The 21,818-nt window shown below is 50.5% G+C and overlaps 1 long non-coding RNA gene across 1 annotated transcript; it reads left to right on the forward strand.

The window, feature by feature from the left end:
• The first annotated feature begins 357 nt into the window (after positions 1-357).
• On the forward strand, positions 358-6,588 carry LOC148664068 (uncharacterized). Its single transcript, XR_015936469.1, has 3 exons — positions 358-4,042; positions 4,950-5,294; positions 6,275-6,588. It is a non-coding gene; the product is annotated as an uncharacterized LOC148664068 (long non-coding RNA).
• Positions 6,589-21,818: the final 15,230 nt, after the last annotated feature.

Genomic DNA, 21,818 nt, shown 5'->3' on the forward strand with positions numbered 1-21,818 from the left:
CTGTAAAACTTATTACTGTCATTCCCCACGACATTCTTAAGGCAACTGTTCATACTTTGGGGGGGGGTCTCTATGTTTCTACTATTTTGGAATTTTGTTCAAGATCAAATTCGGTATGGATTAATGAGTTACAAGCAAGTCAGCCATTTACAGAGTCATTCCCACAAAGGGCATTCAAACAAAGCAACAGCAATACAATAAACCTGACAGGAGCTACTTTAACACTCCACACTCTATCACACTTCAATTCTCTCAACAGAGTTCGGGCAGAGCAGGAATTTCAGTTTTTCAGCCAAGAGACAGATAAAGTGGATGACAGCAGCTACTGTCTGCGACGCAGTGTGGGGTGAATGATACAGGGAGTAAAAACCTTTCAGATGAGCTGTGATCACAGGTTTGGAATACAAAGGAAACAAAACTGGAAATTAGACAATCTAACCACCCAGCAAACACAGCTGAATGGATAAGAATACCTGTAACTTAATAATCAAATATAAGGTAACGATACGACAAATCACAGGAGAAAATATATCAAATAATGAGAAAACAGGAATATAACAGTAGAGCAGATATATGATATGTAAATAGACAAAAGGAAAGATCAACACATAAGGCCCCAAATCAGAGTTTTTCCATTTAAGATATTCTGGGCTGCCCGGTCACCCCTACAGCAGACGCACTCACACAGCTGTGCACTTTCATAATGTCCTATCACAACTATCAGCTGCTGCCAGTGACTGTGCAGGGTGCCGGGAGCCATACAGGGTGTAAAGACCTTTCAGACAAGCTGTGCTCAAAGGATCGGAACGCAGTGTGTTCTGAAAGACACCAGATGGCGGCCAGAGGGCACCAGCTGTGAGCTCTTGGGGAGACTCCATTCACCCCACATCTGTTCTGCAGCGAAAAAAGAGGGTGACGCTCCCTCTGGTAGGGAAACAGGCACTCAGTGCTCATACTGTAACTTGTTCTGTGTGGTGGGAATATGTTCCTATAGTCTATAGGCGATGTAAAGGAAGTTGTAACCCCTCTGTCCCCTCTTCCGAACGGAAACAAGGAGAAGAGAACCAGAAAGAGTAACTGAAAGAGTTCCGGCTGAATTTATGTTGGATTGAACTTGTAAAGCAGGAGGTGTTTCTGCCAGGGTGGAGCCACTGTTAGGAACAGCTCACTGCCCAGTCTCATCCCATTTATAATAATAATACTTTAACAACTCTAAAAGTGGCTTCTCAAAGTGAGTCTCAGTAAGAAAACAATATAAAAAGATAGGAAAACCAGATGTAGTACAATTAAATTCAAGGGATTAGAAGTGTAATAGAAGATGGAAGGGAGCAGACAGAGGGATCAACCAATGAAAAAGCTTTTCTGAAGACGCAGGCATTGAGTTAATGTGCAAGTTCTCAGGCAAGGTGACTCTCTGATGTCCTTCCTGCACTGTTCCCACTGAAACCCCCTGACAGACACAGGCAGGAGAGCGGAAAAAGACCCATACGCGTAGCGGCGAGACAGGAAAAAGGCCCGGGCTCCTTAGTGCAAAGAGTTCAGGAGTGCCGTATAGATACCTATGCCCTCAGGTAGCGGACGTGGGGCGACCTGGGGCTAGACGGGTCTCAGGACATCCGAACGTCCATGCTAAGCGAGGGCAGAGTGCAAGACCCGGAAATATATAGCCCAAGGGAAAGAGAGGGACTGGAAGGACAGCAGGCAGGGAACTAGGGACAGGACAGAGAAGGAGCGCCCTCTGGCTGCAGAGGGCGTGACACACATCACACAAACAGCTCAGCTGGAGAGACGCCCTGACCAACCGACACACAGCACTGAGGAGGTAAGGCTCAGGGCAGAGTGACTCCTCAGTGTAGAGCCTCCTGCTATTGAGACAGTAGCTACCTGCCACTCTGCAAGAGATATAAACTGGTACAAGAGTCTCTAAAATTAACTACAGATCCTCTTGGTCTGAAATATTAACTGCTGAACAGTCAGGCTCCTGTTTGTGTCTGTAGGCAGAGGAGACAGAAGAGGAGAGAGGAGAGAGAGTCAGAGAGAGAGACAGGTTAGAAATGGGTGTGTGAGAGAGAAAGACAGGTTAGAGATGGGGGTGAGAGAGGAGAGAGAGAGACAGGTTAGAGATGGCAGTGAGAGAGGAGAGGAGAAGATAGAAATATTGGTGTACCTAAAGAGATGGGGCATCTGTTCTTCAGGAGTGTTTTAGCCTCTGTGGTCACTGACTGAAATACTGTCTCTTAATTACTTGAAGAAATTATTTATTTTAACTAAGAGAGATATCAGTATTGTTATTTATTTACTCCCTATGTTGGTTGTTTGTTCACCTATTGTTTTTTTAACAAATGTATTTCCTTCATGAGTTTAGTTATAGAGAACGGACAATCTGTGTTTGTAGGCAAATCAGAGGGAGAGAAAAAAGAAAGGCAGGAGACAGACAGAGAGGAGATAGTAAGTGACCAGGAAATTCAGACATCATCAACTACTGTACATTCCAAAACACTGCGTATCAAACCACCAAATCAGGCATCAACAGGGCTATAACAGATTTAAATCACATATTTCAGAAACCAGCCTCAAAATTTAAAATTCAAAAGAATGAATACAAAACGAACTCAAGAAACAAGAGCACAAGAAGAACGGTTTGATACAGAGTGCAGAAACGCTAGAAAACCACTGCGAGAACAATCAAACCAAAAACACAGACAACCACACAACACAGATATGCACCTCACCTACTTACTGTGAGATGATAAAACACCGCAAACACAACCTGAAGAGGAGAAGAAGCACACACATAACCGGACAGCTCTCGGAAAACCGAGGAATCGATAGATCAAAAAGATTCTATTAAAAATGGAAGAATTTAAATAAACCAAAACCAGAAGAATTGGCAAGCCAAAATGGATCAATCTGGAAAAACTATTTTAAACATCTCTACTATTAGAAAGAAAACACAGACACATAAGACCAAAACAACATACATGAAAAACAGAGAACTTTCAGATCAGCTATACAAGACCTAGACTCTCTGACCCAGAACAGGGTCAGCAGCAGACCCTGGCACTGCTGGGGCAGTACTGTCAGACCTGGGCACTGCCAGCCCATCTGGACCCAGAACAGCAGAGCCTGGCACTGCTGGGGCAGTACTGTTAGACCTGGGCACTGCCAGCCCATCTGGACCCAGAACAGCAGAGCCTGGCACTGCTGGGGCAGTACTGTCAGACCTGGGCACTGCCAGCCCATCTGAACCCAGAACAGCAGAGCCTGACACTGCTGGGGCGCTGGACACTGCCAGCCCAATTGGACAAGACCAGAGTCAAGAACATTTCCTTAATGCTATCAGCAGGGAAGACAGGAGAGCAGGATGAGAATGAAGAAATCCACTGTTGGGAATCTCTTCCAGCAGTGCAGAGTCTGGTGTTTTTGAGTGGAAGTGGGGGGTCCTGACAGTTTAAACGGGGATCAGGATCTCGAGAGTATTCCCCAGTCTCCACTGGTGACCGATCCACACCAGCCAGGGGGATCAGTAGCAGCCCAGCAGGGCTGAGTTAATTCAGATCTGACTGAACCCATTAGCGAGACCTGAGCACGCCAGTGACCTGTAGGAACTGTGTCAGACGTGTCTGTGCTGTGTCACGCAGGAGGATTCGAACCCAGAGCCGAGAGAGACGCTGTGTCTTCACCTCTGAGCAGATCTGCTAGGATTGAGAGGAAGGGGCTGGTGTTTCTCTTCCTGGCAGATGAGCCTGTGACTCTGCTCCCAGGTCAAGCAGCAGGGCGCTTGTGCAGGACTGGGGGAATCCAGCAGCCCCTGGGCATGCGTCTCCAGTCAGCCCCTCAGCTCTCATCCGCTGCAGAGAGAGAGAGTCTCTATTATTCTATTACTCACAGCAGCAGTGTGGGCGTCCAGAGAACCAGACAAAAAAAATACGACCACAACACCAACATGCAGGTGGATGCTGCACATTGGTGATGGTGGAGGGGAGTCCCCATTACCTGTATAGCGCTTTGAGTGGAGTGTCCAGAAAAGCGCTATATAAGTGTAAGCAATTATTATTATTATTAAATTTGCATAGATAATCAAGTGCTAAGGATATGGCTGCAGGTATGAATGAGATCTTAGATCTGTTGGTTTTGAAGTTGTGGTGTCGGTATCTGCATTCTGAGGGGAGTAACAGAAATTCGATAAACAAGGGGGGCGAAGGATAGGCACAGATGGGTATTGCTTCACACAAAACACGAGACTGAGAGATGGTGATCAGCACCAAGGGCCCCCTGACACAAGGCTGCCCAGTTCTTCCTCACACTTGGATCCAGCAGATCCAAACACAAGGACCCAGACTTAAATACACAGCCGCTGACACAGAGGTAGAGATCACCCACAGGCAACGATACCAGTCACGCAGAAACAGGGTCTGGAAATATTCTCCGGCACAAACATTAGGACCAACTACAGAGCTGCTGCTTCTCATCTAGCAGCGAGGACAGCACTGGGCGCGTCTTCCACAGGGATCTGAGCTAGAAACCCTCCCAGTGACCCACCCCGGCTCAGGATGGCTTGGTTTGTATGAGAGGTCAGGAAGAGACGAACCGCCTGTGTAAAAACACAGCACAGGAGGACCTGGTTCCCCCAGGTCATTATTGTAAGATGGACAGTGTTCAGTCTGTCTCACTCAGCAGATCCAGCTGCATTGTTAGTGTCTACAGGGCTCAGGTACAGTACAGCCATGCTGTCAGAGTCACACACAGACTTGTCCGTTACAGACAGGAGGGTCACCTCTCTTATCGCCGGTGTGACGAGTGAGTTTCGGGTGGAGTACAGCAGCAATGTGGTGTTACTGTGTCTCACAATGTATTTAAACAAACTGACTCTATAGCTTATAGACCCTTTTAACTGCAATACAGATTAATTTGAGAAACTTACACAACCCATGGTTCTGTGTTACCAGTGCTCTATCCTTCTGGATCCAGCCTCATCAGGAAGTTCTACTTTGTGGACTCACCCCTGAACTGGGCTGACGCTCATAGACACTGCAGAGACAACTACACTGACCTGGCCTCCATCAACAGCACAGCAGAAATGGACACAGTCCGCAATACTACTAACCTGCCCAGTGGCACAGCCGGGATGGGCCTGTACTGAGACTGCAGAGAGAGCTGGCGGTGGACTGGCAGAGAGGTCGTGACCTTCGCTCACTGGAGGAGTCAGCTCCCCTGTGCTGCTCTCAACGCAGCGGAATTCTGGGAGGAGAGAGACTGTAGTGAGGAGAACTACTTCATATGTGAGAGTCAAGGTGAGACAACCCTGTACACAGGACTGAATCTCAGAGTGATATCTGAGTTAAACTGTAGAACACAGGAATAAGCAGGGAACAGGAAGAGCTCAATTGCAGTGCATTTTGGTATTTGTAGTCTCATCACATGTTGCAGTCATTGTATTGCATTGCATCAGGGGAAATGTAGTCCTAAATTACGTGTGCATTTACAAATCAGGTTTAAAATACACAAACTTCAACACATTTTTTCCCTGGGATCATATCACAGGAAAAGACCTATAAAGACCCCTTTTCTTAGAATTTTAAACGTATTTTCATTATTACAGTAAGCTGTAACTTAACACTAATATCTCTCAGAATGACAGAGCATTCAGTAATCACAAATATCATACAGTATCCGAGAGCATAAACCACAGAGACCTCTCTAAATCACACTGAGAAGGTTATTGTATTAATGTTATTGCATATTGTGTAATTGTCACATTGACAATGTCCATAACTGTCCATGCAATGAAAATAGTTTTAAATAAAAACAAAATTCAAAAACAAAAACAAAATACTGCTGGCACAATCACAGACCTGGTTACTGTGTTCATTGAAGAGCAAACATATTAGGTTCAATATTTATATTGCTTAAAAAAACATTTATCTAAACAAAAAAAAAATGTATTTATGTCACATCTTGGTTTACCCGATTATCAGATCTAGAGAAATGGAAAAAAATTGAAAAATATTTTTTGCCAATAATAACAAAATAACATGAACATGTCCAGCTCACCGAGGTGAAAGGGGAACTGATGATAACAAAGGGATTGGAATGAGAGCTTTTTAACTATCAGACCCCGAAGAAGGCATCACAGCTAAAATGTTTGAATAAAACTTTACCTATTTAACTATACATAGGAATGAACAAGAAACAGGAAATGGGGGGTGCAAAGTATTGTAGGATTTGTAGTCTCACAGCTGTACACACCATCATTCCTGACTTGTCTTCACAGGTGGGACACAGCAGTACAGAGTAATTGAGGAAAACAAGACTTTCGCTGCAGCCCAGAGACACTGCAGACAGAGCTGCACCGACCTGCTCAGGGTGGACAGTGTGGGAGAGTCTGAGCAGATCAAGACGATGGCGCAGGGACACGCTGTCTGGATTGCTCTGCTCCAGGATGGCTGGGAGTGGTCTTACGGGGGGTGCTCTGGGTTTCGCAACTGGAGTCCTGGGGAGCCAGGTGCAGGAGGAGCCCAGTGCACAGAGATGTTTTTAAAAGATGGTGTACATAATAATAAAAAAGAGGTGAATGGAACGATGCAACTGGAAGATATCCCAGCCCCTTCTTCTGCTACACTGCTGAGTCCAACCCTAACAGACTGTCCCAGAGCCCCAGGCAGTAGGTCAGTGGGCTAAGTTTGTCTCAGGAGAATCCAGCTTGAGAGAACAGCAGCAGAGAGCTATTCTCCCTCATCTGACCTTGTTCTCACAGCTGCAATACAGAACTCAATCAAGAGCAAATAATGAATTTAGAGACAGAATATCAAGTAAACGACAATTTCAGAATGTACAGAAATATTATTTCTACAGTATATGTATTTTTTTTACAGCTACACACTATAAACTGTCATGGGTTGAAGCTCAGAAATACTGCCGGTAAAATCACACAGACCTGGTCACTGTGTTCACTGAGGAGCAGCAGAGACAACTTCTCAGCCTCACAAACACTGGTGATGTAGGAGCAGCTTTGATTGGTGTGTATAAGAACACACAGAGTGCCACAGGGAGTCCCTGCGCTCAAACCCAGGGGCGCGTCTGTGTGCTGATGGACTCTGAGGGAGGATGGGAAGAAAGAGACTGTGAGGAAAGAAAGTACTTCATGTGTCTCAACAAGACAGGTAAGAGGACAGTCCATCACACCAGTATCTCACTGAAATCTCTCTGCTCTAAATCAGAGTCACACTTCACCACTGTCACTCAACAGAGGTAAGAGGACAGTCCATCACTCGAGTATCTCACTGACATTTTGACTCACTGACTCACTGATACATTATCTTGTCTGCTCAGAGTGCAGTAACGTCACCCTAATTGAACTTAACCAGACCTGTACTGAAGCCCAGAGTCTCTGCAGACAGAAGCACACAGAGCTGGTCAGTGTGAGGAGCCAAAGTGAGAATGAGGAGGTTTGGAGGTCAGTGCGGGGTCACAGGATGTGGATCAGCCTGTACAATGAGCCCTGGAAGTGGTCAGACCAGGAGGTGTCCAGCTTCAGGAACTGGGCAGGAGGGCAGCCTGGGTCAGCAGGTGGACAGAGACGTGCACAGGTGGACCTGCAGGGCAGCCTGAGAGGCAGATGGACAGTCTGTTGAGTCCACCCTGGTCTGGCTGGGCCTGCGACAGAACCAAGTCTTGGGGTCCTGGTTCTGGGCGAACGAGGCTCCCCTGATCAATCAGAATTGGGGTGCAGGGGGAGCCCCTGGTTGGCCTGCTTCCAGCCCCTGTGAAGCCTGAACAGAGACAGGGGGCTGCTGGACCAACCGCAGCTGTGAGGAGCATCTGAGCTTCCTCTGCTCCAGAGATGATAATAATAATAATTGCTTACACTTATATAGCGCTTTTCTGGACACTCCACTCAAAGCACTTTGCAGGACATAGGGACTCCCCTCCACCACCACCAATGTGCAGCATACACCTGGATTATGCGACTGCAGCCATAGTGCGCCAGAACGCTCACCACACATCAGCTATCAGTAGGGAGGAGAGCAGAGTAATGAAGTCAATTCATAGATGGGGGTTATTAGGGATTTTAAGACTCATTATCTCATGATTGATAAGGGCCAATGGGAAATTTTTCGAGAAGCACCCTGGATTTTTAATGACCACAAACAGTCAGAACCTCGGTTTTACGTCTCATCCGAAGGACGGCGCCTGTTTACAGTATAGTGTCCCCGTCACTATACTGGGGCATTAGGACCCACATGGACCGCAGGGTGAGCGCCCCCTGCTGGCCCAACTAACACCTCTTCCAGCAGCAACCTTAGCTTTTCCCAGGAGGTCTCTTATCCAGGTACTGACCAGGTTCACACCTGCTTAGCTTCAGTGGGTTGCCAGTTGTGAGTTGCAGAGTGATATGGCTGCTGAAGGATGTACTAAGGGCGGCTCCCTGTTCTGCACGTGTTTGACCAGCAGGTGGAGACAGCAGAACCCAGAGTCTGTCTGCTCTCAGACCAGGCCTCTCGCCTGACATCTGAGCAAGGAGAGATCTGCGCTCGATGTCAAACTCCAGAGTGCTGGGTCTGCAACAGAACCTCACCTTACCTCATCACACACTCACACACCTCACCTGACCTATTCACACACTCACACACCTCACCTGATCTTAACACACACTTAAACACCTCACCTGACCTCACCACACTCACACACCTCACCTGACCTTTTCACACACTCACACCCCTCACCTGACCTCACTGATGCCTGTTGCCCCAGACCCACAGAGGAGGAAAGGGAAGAGGACCATCCTGAGGCTGAAGAGCAGACAGCAGATTTGGAATTACACCAAGGAGACTGGGGTTCCCCCAGGAAGGGAGCGTTTCAGACTCCGATGACAGACTGTTCCAGATGTTGAGAGGTGGGTTATAAACTTCCTGTCCTTGATCCTCAGGGATTCAGATCCAGGTCTCATCCAGGGGCTCAGCAGGAGAGACGGAGAAGATCTGGTCTCCGACAGGATGTTTCAGAGCTTGAACCTGTGTTGTTTGAATCCAGGGGTGTTAGCGATGTGTCTGAGGTGCACGTGTGAGCTGTCCAACAGTGCAGCAGGCCTGATTGTTGAGTCACTGAGCACAGCTGTAAGCACACGGCCTGGCGCTCAGCGCTCAGTCCATCTGTGTCTGCAGATGGAGGACCTGCTGGCCCAGCGGGGTCTCCTGGGGAACCACACCCTGCACTGGAGGGAGCAGGCAGACGGACAAGTTTTCTATCCAGCGGAAGAGGGAGGAGGTGAGTCTGAGACCCACTGCCTGAGACAGGACCCGCTGCCTGAGACACGACCTGCTGCCTCAGACAGGACCCACTGCCTGAGACACGACATGCTGCCTCAGACAGGACCCACTGCTCCTGACAGGACCCGTTGCCTGAGACAGAACCCCCTGCCTTTGACAGGGCTCACTGCCTGCAACTGGACACGCCGCTTGAAAGAGGACCCTCTGCCTGCGACTGGACATGCTGCCTGAGACAGGGCCCGCTGCCTGAAACAGAACCCCCTGCCTGTGACAGGGCCCGCTGCCTATGACTGGACCTGCTGTCAGGTGTGATTTAGAGAAATAGGTCACAGGCAGGATGGAGATGACTGAACACTGAACCCTAGCACCCTGTGTTCAGCTGTGTCAGTACAGTGTGTGTGTGTGTGTGTGTGTGTGTGTGTGTGTGTGTGTGTGTGTGTGTGTGTGTGTGTGTGTGTGTGTGTGTGTGTCCGTCCTCTGATGGACTGTTGTCCTGTCCAGGGTGTGTGTTTCTGTGTCTGTGTGTGTCCTGTGAAGGACTGGTGTCCTCTCCAGGGTGTGTGAGTGTGTGTGTCCTGTGATGGACTGCTGTCCTGTCCAGGGTGTGTGCAGAGTGCAGAGGTGAGTTGCATTCAGTGACTGTAGCTGTTAATAATTCACACTGCTGTGGGGTAGTAGCTGTCGTTTAGCCCAGTGGTCAGTGCTTTACAGGTACAGTACTGCCTGCCAGAGCACAGGGGGAGAGCAGTTTGTTTGTCAGGTTGGTTGGGATTCTGAATGCTAGATCAATCGGGCTTTACTGCGACTGCAGATGAGATATAGTGAGCTATAGTGAGTCCTAGTCAGGAAACCTTCTGTGATGCTGGGGTAGGAGGGGTTGGATCCCATCCAACTTTCTGAAAAGAAGCCACACTGTATTAGACACAGTGGGAGTAACACTATATTAGACATGCTCACCGCGGGAGTGGGATTAGGCAGACCCGCCAAATTAGACACACCCACAAGGGGAAGGGCCCACGTCTGACACACCCAAAATGGGAGCTCTCCCCCCCGGCATCGGACACACCCACAGAGAGATGGGACACACACAGTGAGTATGACCCTTTACTAGATAAACCCGCAGTGAGCCAGGGTAGTGGGGTTGTGGAACAAGCTGCCCAGGTGTGTTGTTGAAGCCGATACTCTGGCTTCTTTCCAGACACAGCTGGGTGAGATCCTCCAGTCAGGACAGGAGGCTCTTCTGTACACAGAGGGTAGTGGGGGTGGGGAACAAGCTGCCCACCCATGTTGTTGAAGCAGATTCTTGCCAAAGAAGCCAAGAAAGAAGCTGCTTTGAACGCTTGTTAAGGTAAAAGTTTGCTGCATATCATTTTTTTTCCAATAAAAAGAATTAAAGACAAAACGGGCTTCTTTGTGCTTTGTTTTAGAAAGGCGTTCTTAATTCGGAAGCTTTGAGTGTCGGTTTGCAGGTCTCTCCAGCGGAGAGACCGAGAGCTGCTCTTCCTCGCTCCCAAGCCGAGAAGATTCGGTCCCCTGGGAGATCTGGGCCTCGAAGCCCGCTCTGTATTTAAACCTCGGACATGGTCTCCCTGAGATCTTGGTGGTCTTGATCTCCGTGAAGAGAGGGGGCGTGGTTCTCTTGTCCAGACTTCCTAGTCCTGCTGCTCGGAGCTCGGCGGCTGTAGTGTCTCTCTACGTTTCCTAACAGCCATCCAGCCTGCAGAACCGCACACCCAGGGCACCCAGCTCCTGTCTGAGGGGGACCGGTCCTTCATCCTTCCCCAGGAAAGACAGGTGTGAAGATGACACCCCTAGGATTGCTCCCTGAGTGCAGGCTGGGCTGGAGTCTTGAATTAAAGAGATCCCCTTACTTTATTTAATTGATGTATTCTTTTGATGTTGTATCTCACTTCCGCTTGTCCTATAGGGGCTTATTTTAATGTTTATGTCACAGTAAGGTGAACCCTATGGGCGAGGAATGTTTCTGCCTCGTGTCCGACTACACCACCTAACAATACAAACGGGGTGCTAGGGCCCCTCTACATGACCACAGGTTCTGTTTATCTCCCAGAATCACCAACGCACACACAGACCAGCGACAAGCATTTGTATTGTATAAGTGCCCTTTTATTTACTAACAACATTCACATTCATTATCACTTCATCGAAAAACAGCATTCGCAGCAGCAAAAGGTCCTTCCCAGGGTCATATTGAATACAGAGGGGCAGCAGTCTTCCCTGTAAAATACTGAAGAGGGCCACACAAATGTTTCTGCTTAGTCCCTGTAGTCTCTGATGGCCCACTTGAAGGAGAGGAGTATCGCCCAGTCCTATTTCCCCAGTCTCCGTTCAGGTAGTGATAGAAATCCTCTGCAGGCTGTATTACATTCCCCTCAGTTTGAATCGGCTAGCTGTGCCAGTTTCCTTGTTCGTCACCTTCAGGTGTTAAAAGTCTCTGTACAGTACCTCTGTTCCAATGCCAATGTCTCCCGTTGTCGTCAGTTACTGAACCAGTAGTTCCTTGCCTCCAGGTATTAGAAGTCTCTGCACAGTTCCTCCGTGGTCTCGCACTCTGAAAAGCTACTCCCCATCGGGGAATCGAAGCCCGGTCTCCCGCGTGACAGGCGGGGATACTTGCCACTATATTAACGAGGAAGACATCGCTCTCTCCACTGGGGTAAAGTTAGCTTGAAGTTCGAAAACAATTTTGGCACACTTGTAGCGTTTACGCGAAACCTCATAGAGTTGCGAGAATACTTCCTTTGTGTATAAAATACATTGTGAATGCTTTCTCAGCCTTTACTTTTTCGTTTTTATGACATTTTTTTGACCAAGCACGAATATTCTTTTGTCCATATCTTCACAATGGAAGCACAGAACGCCTTCAAACCAAATGCATTTTAAAGACCACGACTTGTTGATATTTCCACAGCCTTTACATCAAACTATCAGTGAGCTAATTATTTTTTTTAAAACCTCCAGTTTGTCATTGATGCTTAATTATGCACTAACTGGGAGTCCGGGGGACCGCTGTGTACAGCCGTTCACAATGCGAGAAATACTGTTCAATACGGCTTTGTGCGAAAAACCTGTATATGACCATAGGAAGCAGAACAGCCCTGTCTCCAATTACCCAGACTGTAAGCACGGGAATAAAGCTTTGTTTGATTTCTGAAACCCTTCCTTTACGCCCTGTTTTCACCCAGGTAAGGGTCAACTATATTGACAATACTACTGACAGCAGGAAGATTAAAATATTCTTTACTCAGCAACTTATTAAAAACAGCTCCCATGATGTTCAAACCGATTTTTTGCGGTATTTTTTGCTTTGCTTTCTGAATCTCTTTTTCTCGTGCTTTTATTTAATATGGCACAATGCACTGGGATAGGGGTATTCTGTTCACAAACCATTAGCATTTAAACCACAGCACCCACAATGCTGTGGAATGCTGCACAATGTTGTGGAACCTTTCTTTATTTGTTTATGATTTTTTGAAGATACTACAGGCAATACACTGGGATAGGTGGGTCGTCTTCATGGCTCAATAGCATTTCAAATACAACAGCCACAGTCCTGCAACCAGGTGTTTTATACACCAGACAGCTCCCCTAACTTCATACAACCTTGTTTCGAGTTGTGGAACATTTCTTTATTTCTTAATGATTTTTTTTTACTGTAATCAAGTGTTGTGTTAACTAGGCAGGCCTCCTGACCTTTCACAGTCATGCTTTGTTGTGTGCAACTTTAATTATCTTTTTAGTATTTTTTGAACATGAACTTCCACCGAGATGGGTGGGGGGTGTGGGGGTGCTCTTCAATAGCTTTTTCATCTATACACACAAACGGATGTAACCAAGACACTCAGAACCTGTCACGCAGGGGCTGACTGCTGAGGATAGGGATCCAATGCGGTGCCCTTGGTAAGGTTGGAGCGAGACGCAGGCGTAGTCGGAGTAAACAGGCAGGGGTCCGAGTCCGGGAAGCCGTAGTACAGGCATAGGCACAGAATCGACAGGCGAAGGCGTAGTCGAGGGACTGGCAGGGGTCGAAGTCCGGGAAGTCGTAGAAGTTGCGTCGGTGTAGATTCAGAAGGCAGAGACGTAAACGAAGAGACAGTCTGGGGTCAGGATCCGAGAAAGCGTAAAACAGGCGAAGGTACAAAATCGAGTGGCTAAAGCGAAGTCGGAAAAGCGGGGTCGAGGTCCAGGGGAGAAGTCGTAGTAAGGCAAAGGTGTAGTTAGTAGGTAAGCTCCGGGAGAGAATCTCAATCGTGAGCAATGACCGGGGGACAGATGAGGGTTTAAGTAGAGGACTGATTGACACTTGCACGTTTGGTACGGGGAGAGCTTGAGGGAATGCGGGAGCGCTTGCCTGCTTGAGGGAGATTCGTGACAGAACCAACAGAATCAACCTGAACTCATAGAAAAACAAGAATGCCCCCGAGACACCTGCACCCCCCTCCTGGACCACTCTGGTATCAACACCCCCAAACCCATCCATACCAGCTAACAAGACTCAGAATCGGTGCAACCCTCCAACCTGTACCAAGAGCAGGATTGGACAAGAACCTGTACCACACTACGTACACAGGTTTGTATTTTTGGCTGAAGATGAAAATGTTTAACATAGATTGTTTTGGTTCTAGCAAACAATAATAATAGTTGTTAAAATCCAAACACACATAATGAGATCACTCTCTGTCAGTATGTGTAACATTCTGGGTCTGGGCTCCTCTGTATTTTGGCTAAAGAGAGTTCAACAACATTATTAAATGCACTGACATCATAATCTTACAAGAGACATTGTTTAGGGGAGACTTGACCACCCACTGTCCCCCTGGTATCGTGAAGCTCATTGTCCTTTAGCTTTCCAAAACCAGAATCACTTGGGACTCCGGGGAGATCGGTGTATGCAAAATATGAATTCCTTATGCAAGAAATTGTATATGGTCAATATTGTGATCATATCTTATCAGCAGATGGTAATCTCCAAGGAACAATCTCTGGCCATCACAGAGGACAGTCACCACCCCGGGCATGAGCTCTTCACCCCACTGCCCTCAGGCAAGAGATATAAGAGCATACGGACACTTACCACAAGATTCTTCAATAGCTTCTATCCACAAGCAGTGAGACTGGCGAACACATTTAGCCATCCCCCTCGGACCACACCTACACCATCACCATCTACCTCTTTATGATTTCTTATCTATTGCACATCTCCAGTCATTGTGTTGCCTGTTTTTACCTGGAGGAACTTCAGCTCGTTCATTGGCTGAAAGTTCCATGAACATCAGAGTCCCACGTGGGTTACTCAGCCCTACCAGTCCCTGATTGGTTGATCAAGGTGAGATATGAGTCACTTACTACTGACACTTAGGAATGCAGTCCAGATGTCCATCTGGCACACCCTAGACAGATAGGCGCCAATAGATGACCATTGATCATGATAGCCAGGCTTACCTAAGTGCATCCCCATTTGGGAGCTGTCCCTTAACAAAAGAAAACATCTTTAAATCAGCCTGCATGAATAGTTTCTCTGTGGCTGCACCACAGAGATGAACAGAGAGATGGGGCCTCATTTGGAAAAGCACAGCAACACTTAATTCTGTCTTATTAACAAGCATTGCCGCTACAAGTGAAAGACTGAAGTGAAATAGAGTGGGGACGAAGGCAGTGAAGAGAGAGAACGTGGGAAGAAGAGAAAAACGCAAGGGAAAAAAAGGACCGTCGTAAAAGAGGTGACGGAGCTGTCCTCTCTATAAGAAGGGAGCCTGTGAGGCTTGCTCTCACTTGTGGCCACACCCCCTTGAGCATGCCTGATCTTGTCTCATCTCAGAAGCTAAGCAGGAACAAGCCTGGTTAGTACTTGGATGGGAGACGGCCTGGGAATAACAGGTGCTGTAAGCTCTTAAGCGCAGGAGGCGCCCTATCCCTGCTCGCTCGCTCATTCCCCTGTTCACACGTGCAGTGTGGCTTTTCCGTCTGTTTATTTGTCAGCTTTGGTGAGACACGGGTGCTTGTGTATTAGCGTGAGCGTTTTTTATTCTGATCATGAACAGTTTTACAAGTCCGCAAAGGATCGAGGAAAGGTTCATCGCCAGCTGAAAAGAGACACAGCGCTCCGGCTGTGGAGACATTTTCGGCTAGCGTTCGGGGAGTCGTGTTTTTCAGAATTGTATTGAGATCGTTTTCCACAGAGCTCAGATGTCAAAGCACAGCAGCAGCTCTCCACAGCGATCCTCTATAGCGCCCTTTCTCCCGCAGCTCCGCCCTCATTGGAAGGAAGCAAGAGTGAAAGGCTGAAGTGAAATAGAGCGGGGACGAAGGCAGTGAAGAGAGAGAACGTGGGAAGAAGAGAAAAACACAAGGGAAAAAAAGCAGCGTCGTAAAAGAGGTGACGGAGCTGTCCTTTCTATAAGAAGGAGAAGAAGGAGAGGAATAGAGGATTTGTTTGTCTCCAGTAAGACTTTGTTTTTTGTGAATTTTCAGCCTAGCCCTCCCCTTCAGCCTAGCTCTGTTTGGGGAGGGGAGAGACTTTTTTTGTTGCTTTTTTGTTGCTTTCTGAGTTCTGTTTGTGTTTTAATGGAAGGAAAAAACATGGAGGCAGAGAATGTTATTGTAGTGGAGGAGGAGAGTGGTGTAGGTAAGAGAAGGATGAGGAATTTGGACCGACCCCCCTGGCGGGTTTTTGCAAGGGCGCATACTGTTGTGGTGGATGTGAGCGGCGTGGAAACCGTCTGCGGGTGCTATTATCGCAGCGGTGCACGGCGTCTGTGGGGAGGGCTCTCTTTTTGCCTGCCACCCCTGGACGCCAAAAGAGTTTGAACTGACTCTGGAATCAAAAGAACATGCGGACACGGTGGCTCTGGGGCTGGATGTACAGGGCACACCCTGCTACTGACGCTGGCTGGAGCGGAAGAAGGTAGTGGTGTCCTTCCTCCACCTCCCGGCATATATCTCAAACGAGACTATCAAGGAGAAGCTGAGTAGCTGGGGGGTGAGAGTGATTTCGGACATCAGGATGCGCCACTACCCCGGGACCACCATTGCTGATGGCACGAGGTTTGTTCGGATTCGCTTTCCCGAGCATGTAGCCTCGTTGCCATACAGCATCCGCTTCGCCACGGCAGAGGGGGGGCAGTACTTCAGGGTCCTCCACGACCAGCAACAAAGGGTGTGTCATGTCTGCCTGGACTCGGGGCACATCGCCAAGGACTGCTCCGAGTTCCTCTGCTATGAGTGCAGACAGCCCGGCCACCGTGCCAGGAACTGCACCGTGCCAGGAAGTGCCCGGACTGCCTCCATGCGCTCATGAGCTGCAACTGCGAGCCGGAGCCGGAAGATCAAGCCGCCACAGGAGCAGCTGCCCGCAACGCTGAGGGGGTTGAAGATGGACTACAAGTGGCCGCTGCAGCTGAGCATGGAGAGTTGCCAGCAGCGGCGCCCCAGGACCCCAGTGAGCCAGCAACGCCCCAGCCGGTGATGGGGGAGAGGCAGAGGGAGGCCCCTCCAATCCTGGGTACAGCGCAGCAGAAAGGAGCCGGGGACCAGCCAGCATCTCCACCAGCGGGGGTGCCCCGTTGCCCTAACAAACCTGTTGCGTCCCACTCTGTGCCGCAAGAGAAGCGGAGGGAGGTTGCTCCACAACAGGCGGTGGTGCAGCGTGGTGCAGCTGAGATCCTACGGGCACCACCACCACCAGAGGCGGCCCCTCAGCGTACCAGTGGGCTTATGACACCCCAGCCTGTGCAGGGAGAGAGGCAGAGGGAGGAGGCGACGGCACCACCACCACCACCTCCACCATCACCGTCAGCGGTTCCCCAGCTTACCGGTGAGCCAGCAGGGCCCTCTTCTGGGCCAGGGGATGAGATGCCTGCTGGGGTCAGCAAAGGCGCTGCTGCGAGGCGTGTGACCAAGCAGCAGCGGCAACGGCGACAAGACCCTGGCAAGGTGGACATAGGCCCAAACGAAGAGATGCCCGAGGACCCAGAGGAGCCTGAGGGGAAGCGCCCGGTTGCCCTGCAGTGGCCACAAGACACCCTGCCAGGTGAGGGAGCCTCTTCAATGCTCTGGCAGGCACCGTTGGCAGAGACTGAGGAAGGGGAGTTGGATATGGTCGTGGGAGGAGAGGTAGGGGAAGTGGTGGAAGAAGGAATGGAGGATGGGTGTCTTGAGATGGATGGGGCAGGGACAGAGGAGGGGGAATTACAGAGCATGGAGATGGAGGGGGAAGGGGAGGTGGTGGAGATGGATGGGGTGGAGAGGGAGGACAGGGAGGAGGGGGAGGGAAGTGGGCGAGCCGGGGTACAACCGCCTGGGCCCTCGAAGGCCAGGATCCAGTGGCACCACGTCAGGCCTCAGCCCAACCTCAAGCCCAATTCAAGAGTTGTCCGCAGACCCATCCCTGATGTCTCTGCGGTGGCGGAGACAGGAGGTGGGGAGGAAGCAGCAAGTGTTGGCAATGAGAATGTGGCAGAAAGGGCGGGGAAACTGTTGTGCGGGCCGGAGAATTAACTTCACTCTTTCCCGGCCATATACGTGATGGCATCTTTCGCCTCTTTAAATGCCAACAAGCTGAGGGACAGAGCGAAGCTGAGGGCAGTGTTGGCTCCGCTGGGGCGGACGGATGTTGTCTGCCTCCAGGAGACCTTCTGGGACGAGGAGTGTGTCCGGAAGGTGAGAGCACAGTGGGACTGGGAGCTGTTTTACAGCAACGCCTCCGGCCTGTGCAGGAGGGGGGGTGGCCGAGCTGGTGAGGAGGGGAGTGTACGAGAGCGTAAGGCTCCTGCACCGCGACACGGACGGCCGGCTCCTGCAGGTCTGTCTCGGGTTTCTGGGACAGTCCGTGCTGCTGAGCAACATCTACGCCCCCAATGGGGAAGCTGAGCGGCTCGCCTTCTTCAAGCAGCCAGGGCTGGTCGTCGGAGATTTTAACTGTGCACTGAGTGCGCTCGATGTCGCGGTTGGGATGACCTTTAAGAGCAGCGCTGCTCGCAGCTTCCTGTAGCGCAGTGCGGAGGCTCACGGGTTCGTGGATGCGTGGTGTCAGGCCTATGGTGCGCGGAGGGACTTTTTTCGGCGGCAGGTCGTTGAAGGTGTCTTGAGACAGAGCCGGATCTACCTGTTGCTGGGGCACATGAGTCTCTTCCCGTGCCTGAGCCGGATGTGCTATGTGTTCACGACCCTGAGCGACCATGCTGTGCTTCACTTCTCTGTAGCAGGGGCACAGGAGGACCGGGGCCCCGGCCTCTGGTGCTTTAATAACGCGCTCCTGGGGGAGGCTTCATTGTGTCAGGGCATAGAAGACCTAATCCGGCAGCAGCTGCAGTGTCCCCTGTATAGGTCAGAAAAGCTGGTCAGGTGGGATAATCTCAAGTACGGCATCAAAGAGTTCAGTATCTCGTATGGCCTGTCCCAGGGGCGGGAGAAGGCCAGGCGGGAGAGAAAGCTTCGGGCTCGGATCGCCTCAGAGCTCGGGCTCCTGGCAGATCACGGCGGGGGCTGCGAGCTCTTGCTGGAGCTGAGGGGTGAGCTGCAAGCCCTGGAGGATGAGAAGTGGAGAGGAGCCAGGGTGCGCAGCAGAGCCCAGTATCTGGCCGAGGGCGAGAAGAGCACGAGGTTCTTTTTTTCGGCCTGGAGCAGGAGAGGCAGCGCAGCTCCTTCATCGAGGAGCTGGTGGGAGAGGACGGTGTGCGGCTCTCTGCCCCCGAGGCCGTTAGGAATGAGGTGTTTTCTTTTTATAGTGCCTTGTTCTGGTCCGAAGGGGTGGATGAGCAGCAGACCCGGGCCATGCTGGCTTGGGTGAGTACCCGCCTGTCACAGAGCGATTGTGAGCTCTGTGACAGTGCGCTGAGCTTGGAGGAAGTGCTTGAAGCACTTCGGGGCTCGTCTCCTAACAAGAGCCCTGGGTGGGACAGGCTCTCCTCCAAGCTCTACAGACACTTTCAGCAGTCCCTGGGGCCCCTCCTTCTGGAGGTGTTCCAGGAGATTGCCAGGACCGGCGCTCTGACCCCATCTATGAGAAGGGGGGTGATCTCTCTTGTCTACAAAAAGCAGGGGGATCCCTCCCTTTTGAAAAACTTTCGCCCGATCAGTCTGTTGAACACAGACTATAAGATACTAACTCGTGTTCTCTCCCTCAGGCTCGGGAAGGTTCTGCCCAGGATCCTGTCGCCTTCGCAGACCTACTGCGTCAAGTGGAGAGACATCGCGGACACGGTGTGCTCCATCAGAGATGTTGTGGACCTTATGCGGGAGCAGCCGAGGGGTGGATACGTCCTGAAACTGGACCAGGAGAAGGCCTTCGACAGGGTGGAGCATTCCTTCCTGTTTGAGGTCTTGAAGAGCTTTGGCTTCGGCGAGGCCTTCATCTCCTGGGTGAGGCTCGTGTACAAGGGGATCGTGAGCTGTGTCAAGGTGAATGGTTCCCTCACGAGCTTCTTTCCAGTGACCTTGCCTGGGGGCACCGCCACCTCGTTGATCTACCAATATGCTGACGACACCAGACTGACGTTGGCAGAGGTGGCGGAGATCTCGGCCATTTTAGAGGTGGTGCAGGCCTACTGCGCTGCCTCGGGCGCCAAGGTAAACTTGGAGAAGTCAGAGGTCATGCCGGTGGGGAGGGCAGACCTTGCCCCGCTCTTCGGTTACCCTTTCAGGGTTGAGACGGGTCACCTGAAGGTCCTTGGCATCTACATTAACGCTGATGAGCAGGCCACTGGGCTTCTCCTGTGGAAGGAGAAGCTCATTAAGATGAGGGCAAATTAAATCGGTGGAGACACAGGTCCCTGACCCTAAAGGGAAGGGTCCTGCTCGTTAACACACTGTGCCTGTCCCTCTTGTGGTACCCACTGTCTGTGATGCCTCTTCCTGAACGGGTAGAGAATGAGATTAGGCAACTGGTGGTGGGATTCGTGTGGGAGGGGAAGCCTCCGCGGGTCACTCATGACACCCTCATTGGGAAAATCTCCAGGGGTGGGCTGAAGCTGTGTGATGTAGGCCTGAAGCTGAAAAGCTTTAGGCTGAAAGTAGTGAAGAAGTTCCTTGACCTGGATAATGTCAGCATTTGGAAGATTGGTATGGGAAGCTACCTCGAGACTTGCGGGGGCTTGGGGCAGGAGACTCTCCTGGTGAGGCTGACTCCGGGGTTGATAAAACATCTGCCCTCCTTTTACAGGGAGGTCCTGCTGGCGAGGGGGTAGTTCATGTCCCAGCATGTCTCCTACACGCCGGAGACCCGGGCCCAGATTCTGGAACAGCCTCTGTTCCTCGACCCCCTGCTGGTGTCTCGATGGAACAGGCAGCTCTACGAGGCTGGCATATCCAAGGTCAAGGATCTTCTTTATGAAGTAAAGGACGGATTTCTGCCCACCCAGGCTATTGTCGACGCTGTGCGAGAGGTCGACGACGAGCTGCCTGTCAGTAAGATCCGTCAGGATTACGAGCAGCTCAAACTCGGTCTCCCGGACAGTTGGCTGGAGAAGCTCCATCTACAAGACGGGGCAGCAGGCCCGGCCTGGCCGGAGCTGAGGGTGAAGTGGGGGGACCGTGGGGTGGACCTCCTGGGGTTCACCACCAGCATGTTCTACAGGCTGATGGTGGCGAAACGCTTCAGAGTGCCGGTCTCAGAGGTGTTCTGGGGTAAGATCTTCCCCCAGCTCGAGCCAGGGCGTACTTGACGGATCTGCTGGATGGCCTGTTTCGCTCTGTTCGAGGAGCTGTTCTTGACGGGGTGCCCTGGAAAGAGCTGTTCCTCTTTGGGTACCGCGGGTCTGAGAGGGGGGTTAATGCCATTTTAGTGAACCTCCTCCTCAGCCTAACGAGGACAGCTGTCTGGGAGAGGAGGAACCTCATGATGTACAATGGCCTGAAGCCAGACCTTGTCAGGCTGTGCATTGCCAGGGTGAAGGACTGCTTCTCTCTCAGCCTGGCCTACTGCAGGGCTGAGAGGCGGATGGCCGACTTTCACAGGATCTTCTTAAAAAATAACATCTTTGTGGACCTGCGGGAGGAAGGCCTGTACTTCCGGCTCTGAGATGGGGGTGTCTTTGAACAAAAGACACACACGGCTCCACCCTTTTCCACCCCTGAATAGCATTGGCGAGTTGAATAGCATTCAATTCACATCGAATAGCATTGGCCCCTGAATAGCCCCTGAATAGCATTGGCGTAGCTCAGCACTGGGCCACTGGGCACAATTTCCCACCGTTTCCAGAGTGTAGTGGTTATCACGTTAGCCTCACATGTGGAATGTCCCCAGTTCAAAACAGAGCAGCTTTTTTTGTTGCCACGCACACTGTTTGGGGATTCGCCTAGCGCTGTGATCGAACAGACCCACTCACCTCTTAGTGTGGCGGGATCTGCACAGTGCATGTCGCAGCGCTTTCTGCTTTCACTTCAATGTGCTTCCTGATGTCGAGTCGTGTGCTGTGCAGAGGCTCTGAAAGCGAGAGCAATGAAAAAGTGCACAGCGCTGTGAAAGAAAACACAGAGAAGTGAAAGGCAGTCCTTTCTCTAAGACCGGGGTAAAGTTAGCTTGAAGTTCAA

Source organism: Lepisosteus platostomus, chromosome 5, assembly GCF_059453375.1.
Source record: "Lepisosteus platostomus isolate fLepPlt1 chromosome 5, fLepPlt1.hap1, whole genome shotgun sequence".
Classification (NCBI taxonomy): Eukaryota; Metazoa; Chordata; class Actinopteri; order Semionotiformes; family Lepisosteidae; genus Lepisosteus; species Lepisosteus platostomus.